This window comes from Adiantum capillus-veneris, chromosome 19 (genome assembly GCF_014529385.1).
Source record: "Adiantum capillus-veneris isolate H3 chromosome 19, ASM1452938v2, whole genome shotgun sequence".
In the NCBI taxonomy this organism is placed as follows: Eukaryota; Viridiplantae; Streptophyta; class Polypodiopsida; order Polypodiales; family Pteridaceae; genus Adiantum; species Adiantum capillus-veneris.
Genome location: NC_140949.1, coordinates 81,402,195 through 81,408,343, shown reverse-complemented (window position 1 = coordinate 81,408,343; position 6,149 = coordinate 81,402,195).

The window sequence follows — 6,149 nt, the reverse complement described above, 5'->3', positions numbered from 1 at the left end:
TTGCAGGTCTTGCTGCAAGGATTGCTGTTGTTAGAATTGTTTTGCCTATGGCAAAAAAATCTCGTTGGGATGTAAAAGATGCACAAGCTCATGCATTGACTGCGTTGTTTGTGAAGCACACTATTACTCCTCACATTCGTTCAACAAAATATGAAAAATAGGCTTGGGATATTTTGGCTAGTCTTTATGCAAGTTGCAATGAGGCTAAAATTGCATTGCTGCATAAAGAGCTAGAATCAAAGATTATGCATGAGGAAGATGACATGGACACTTTCCTTGCTGGTGTCAAGTATATCAATGAGCAAATTTTTTTTGCAGGTGAAGTCATTTTAGACAGCTCCCTTGTGCAGACTGTTCTTGATGCCTTGCCAGATTCTTACTAGACCTTTGCTAGTACTTGGAGACTTATGACCCAAGAAAGTCCTAAAGTTGTCGAGTTTGATGCATTATTCACATTGCTATTGCAAGAGTCACTTTCCAAAAAAAAAAGGACAAGACAACGTTCAGTTGAACAGGGTTTTATTGCTGCTCAAAGAAAAGGTGGTAACAATAATGCAGCCACTTCTCATGGTTCTTCGATTGAGTGGAAATCACATGTTCCTAATGCTTCTGATGGCACCAATTCGTCTGGAAATTATGGTGATAAGGGCAAAAATAAGATGCGTTGCCATTATTGTAAAGCTAATGATCACTTGATCAAGCAATGTCCTAAGTTGAAGGCCAAAGAGGATAAGAAGAAAGAGGATGGTTCCACTGTAAATGCTGGTTCCACTACTAATGTAGCTATTGTTGAGTCTTCTGTGAAAGGAGACTCTGATGTTGATGTTGATGCAGAATGGGATTTTAGTGCAGAGTGTACCTATAATCCTATTGCCTAGGATGCATGCATGTCAGTTGCTACAGATTCACATGTGTGGTATTTTTACAGTGGTGCTACAAAGCACATTACCTCACATTGTGATTTGTTCACCTCTCTTGAGTCTGTTCCTCATGGGAATTCATTTACTTGTGCCAACAATGCCTCTTATCCGCTTTAGGGAGTTGGAAAGATTGTGCTTATTGCTGCAAATGACAGTTCTTTCACACTTGTTGATGCACTTTATGTACCTGGGATCAAGAAGAATCTTTTGTCTCTGTTTGCACTTGCTAGACTTGGTCTTGTAGTCAAATTTGTGGATGACAGATGTACTGTACGTGATCTCAGTTTTGGTGATGATATTGTTGCATCTAGCATTTTATGCTGTGGGCTGTATAAGCTCACTTTGTATGACAAGTTTGGGAAAAATTTTGTAACTACAGTTCTGGATTCAAAGGCTATTTCACATGCAAAACTTTGGCATACATGTTTTGGTAGTCTGAATTTTGCCACTTTGCTGATATGGTTGCTTCTTTGTCGCCTCTTGAAGCACGTGTCAAACATGTTTGTGAAGGATGTATTTTGGGTAAGATGGAACATTCAAAGTTTCCAAAGGATGGTTGAATTAGGGCCACATGCAGTTTGCAGCTTGTGCATAGGGATGTGCGGCAATTACCTTTACTTCATGAATTTCATTGATGATTACTCTAGGCATGCACGGGTGTATCCACTTAAAGCGAAGTCCAAAGTTTTCATGTGCTTCAAACAATTTTTGGCTATGACTGAAAATGTCTCAAAATGTACTATGAGCACCCTCCATTCCGATCTCAGCAAAATGGTGTGTTGCTGAGAGGAAAACAAGTCACTTACGGAAATGGCATGATGTATGGTCAAGCTTTCCCGCGTTTGTTTTGACTTGAGGCCATCATGTGTTCCACTTATATACTAAGAAGGTGTCCTATAAAAGCTTTGTAGTCTATTAATCCATATGAATCATGGCATGAAAGAAAGCCTTCTATTGAGCACATGTGTGTTTTTGGATGTTTGGCATATGCTTTGGTGCCACAAACACAACACAATTATTGGATGATAAGGCTGTCAAATGTATATTTGTTGGTTATAGTGCTAAAAGCAAAGGTTACAGGTTGTATCATCCACAAACAAAGCATATTCTGGTCTCATGAGATGTTGTGTTTGTGGATGATTCTGTTAAGCCCTTGCTGTCATGTACTAGAGACAATAATGTAAGCTCACAGGACATTTATGACACCTTTTTGCCTCTTTTCAATGGTGGAAGTTTGAATGTAAATTCCAATGAGGCAAACTTATAGCCTATGGGGTTTCTAAAAATGTTACAGATCAGCCTATTACTGATGCAGATGTACATGATGTCTTGTTGAGGAAAGGGCTAAAAATGAGCAGGCTAGAGGTATGCCAAAATGGCTGGTGCATACATTGCGTGACAGTAAATTCAATGCATCTTTGTCTAGTCGTACTCGTTTAGGCTCTTGCCATGCATCTTATGCATCAGATTGTTATGCTTGGTTGTGTCTAGCTTACATGATGTTGAGGAACCTTTGTCTTCTGATGAAGCACAAAATTCAAAAAATTTGATGACTGCCATGCAATCACAATATGATGCACTTATAGAAAATGACACATGGACTTTATGTGGTTTGCCTCTTGGCAAAAAGCCATTGGTACAATGTGGGTTTACAAGTTGAAATGCAAGCCGGATGGTGAGATTAATTGCCATAAGGCTCGACTTGTTGCAAAAGATTATGCACAACAAAAAGGCATAGATTATGAAGAGACTTTTTCTCCCACTTGTCGTATGACTACTGTGCATTTTCTATGTGCATTGGCAGCTCATTTTGGTTGGGATGTACATCAATCAAACATTGTTATTGCTTTCTTGAATGGTGACATACTTGAGAAAGTTTATGTAATGCAGCCTCACGGTTTTGTCAAGAAAGGACAAGAGGATAAAGACGATCATGTCCTCAGGGCATGCCACTTCTCTTTTTGTGCCAGCTCTCATTCACCACATCATTCCAAAAAATCCCCCTACAATTATTTTTTGACATATGAATGCTCACAAAAATTGGAGAAAGTGAGCAAGCGTGTGCTAGAGTTGTTGGTGACTAAGCCCGGGAGGATGCAACCTGCTCTGATACCAATTGTTGAAATTAGGGTTGCAAGAGAGCACATACAACTTGGAGAAGACAAAGGAAGCTCAAGGTACACAATGGAGAGTGTTTTACTTAGTGTGCAATGGAAAGATTGCCCTAGAATGATGGATGTATATACAATGCACGGGGGAAAAACCTCCTAAAGAGGGAAAAAATGCCCCGGCGGGTCCTAAGTGTGTTCACACACATCACTACCACATGTATATGATATCATGCTTGGCAAATAATGCATATCATGGTTGAGCAAGAAGCAACCTATTGTGGCCACTTCCAATTGTGAGGCTGAGTATAGGGCAGTCTTCACAGCTACGGTTGAGTGTGTATGGCTTAGACGCCTTATGGCTGATTTGGGTGTTGGACAAGAAATTTCCAACATTATATACATTGAAAATCATAGTGCATTGGCAGTTGCGAGGAACCCAGTTTTTCATGCTCGCACAAAGCACATTGAGGTGCATTACCACTATGTCAGGGAGATTCTCTCAACAGGAGAGATCAACTTGGCTTATGTGCCAACACATGACAACCTTGCAGATCTTTTCACAAAGGCATTGTCTCATGAGAAGTTTGAAGCTTTCCACAAAGCTTTGGGCTTACTCCCCTTTGTGAACTGATCATGTCCTCAAGGCATGGCACTTCCCTTTACTCTATGTGCCAGCTCTCATTCACCGCATCACTCTGGTAGTGATGTGTGTAAACACACTTAGGACCGTCGGGGCATTTTTTCCCTCTTTAGGAGGTTTAAACCCCCCTCGTGCATTGTATATACACCCATCATTCTAGGGCTATCCATCTTTCCATTACACACGAAGTAAAACACTCTCTATTGTGTGCCTTGAGCTTCCTTCATCTTCTCCAAGCTGTGTGTGTTTTCTTGCAACCCTAATTCCAACAATGTGGTCCACAAGCCTCCCATGAAAGAAAGAAGGTACCAAGGAGTACTTCTAAAAATAAAATATTGCCTCTAAAGGATCTAGTGTGTGTATTTTCAAGAACTAAAAAATGAAGGTATTTCTTAACACTAGTTTGGTAACCTACCAAGACATAAAATTTTCCCTTCAGGGTTTTGGAAAAAAAATCAATACTCATAGTATATGTGTGGATTTTCAAAAATCCTTGGATGAGCTTCAAGCTAAGAACCCATTCCAATTTTGTAAAATAAGTAGCATGCCTATCTCTTGATTTCTTGGTCATGATAAGCTTCCAAAGCCAAGCTAGTGCTGCACATATACACTAGTGTTACTGCCATGGTACACCATACATAAAATTGTTTATGCTACAAACCGATTTTTCCCATGAACTTCAATGGTTTCCTAGTCCTAGTATATGGCTGCTATAGCCACAAAAACTCTTAAAATATGTATAGAATTAGATCCAAAAAGTGGCATTTGTTGCATTATGTTGACCTATTTCTTTGTGTTTGCTTGCCCATGGCCATATTTTGCACTTTATTACCTATCTGTTGATATAGCTTGGTACTTTACCCTCATATTGACACCCAAAGACATGCAAACATGTCTTATTATGGTCATTTTAGAAACAACCACAAGACACAAAAACTCTGAGAATGAAAAAAATGGCTTCCACATTGTGGGCATCTTAGCCTCTTTGCAATATAGCTACTTATACCCTAATTAGGTGTGTATGCTTAGATATGGGCCTAAGCTAGAAGTTGAAAATGTTCATTGAATGTAATGACCAATATTGAACATAATACATTTCAAATTCAAAATGAGTGCGATTTTGGAAACGTTGATTTTTCTTTTTTTTAACTTATTTCTTTGGGGTATTAGGTTCCCCAAAACTCATTAAAGAAGCTTTACATAGTCATGAGACTATATGCACAATCAAAACTTCCTTTGTGTAGCATAAACATATCAAAAATTTCATGAAATCATAAAATTTCTCCCTAAATCTACATGGAGTCGTTTTTAATAATTAGGCAATAACTTTGAATATATACGCTTGTCATGCCTTAGAAGCATTAGAAAACCTTTAGAATGAAAAAGACTAATTATGCAACATCCTAGAAGCCACTTAGAGTCGTTCTAGGGTGGTCTATGGCTAATTTTATGGAAAATGGTAAAAAAGAGCAGACATTTTTCATGAGGGCTGAGGTTGTGGGTAATGAGAGCTAAGTGGGTAGTATGCTGAGGTCTCATGTGGGTGCTTGCAATCGGTGATGACAGTCTTATTCATGCATTCCATGCTCCTAGGGACATCGAGCTTGAATATGGTGTGATTTCACGCATTGGGTTGGTAGGTTTAGTTTTCTATGGCTCTGTGAGCTAACCTACAGCCGAGGCAAGGCACACACCTTAGTGCCATCTACTGATCGGGCCTTGCTATACCCACGGATCATGATCCATATCTAGTTGTAGTTTGTTCTTGGTAAATTTTTACTCATCGATTGTGATCCTCGATCCTTAAGTGCAACTTTTTCTCGAGGGATGCACTATGTAATCATGTTAATGTACCACGTGAATTCAGCAAGAGGGGTTTTATAATGAAAAAATTCTAGGCAATTTAACAGAGATCCATTGAAATAAAATCCTAAAATAAGGGGTCATTTTATTCATTAAAAATGTTAAAAAAGGAGTTTCTTAATTACCCCACGAACGCACGTTATATAGGGGGTACTAAATAGTGAACCCCCCGAGAGCTTTTTCCTATTGGTGTAAACTACAAAGTTTGAAGTTGGCTCACCGATCGCGATCCATCAAGTGGATCGTGATCCGTGTTATTTGGAGGGGAAGATGGAACGTATTGTGCTACTCATTACACGATGTCTAAGTTCCTGATGGGTGTGCTACAAGGCATGGCAGCGTGCTTTTTGAAATGTGGTCAAGGATCGCAATCCTTTGGATGCTCATCAATTACAATCAACCACCAGACAAGGAAGAATTTGAGTAAGATAGAAAGGAAGTAAGCCAAATAAATCAATTTGGAGAAAATTCAGAGGGGGGTTCCCACCACTCCATTGGGAGTATCACAGGGGAGATGTCAAAAATGCTTGGCGATGGGGAAGGGGGATTTCCGGATCACTCAAAGAGAAATGCAAACTTTGTATTCACTTCCAAAGGGACGAAAAGGTCTTCAAA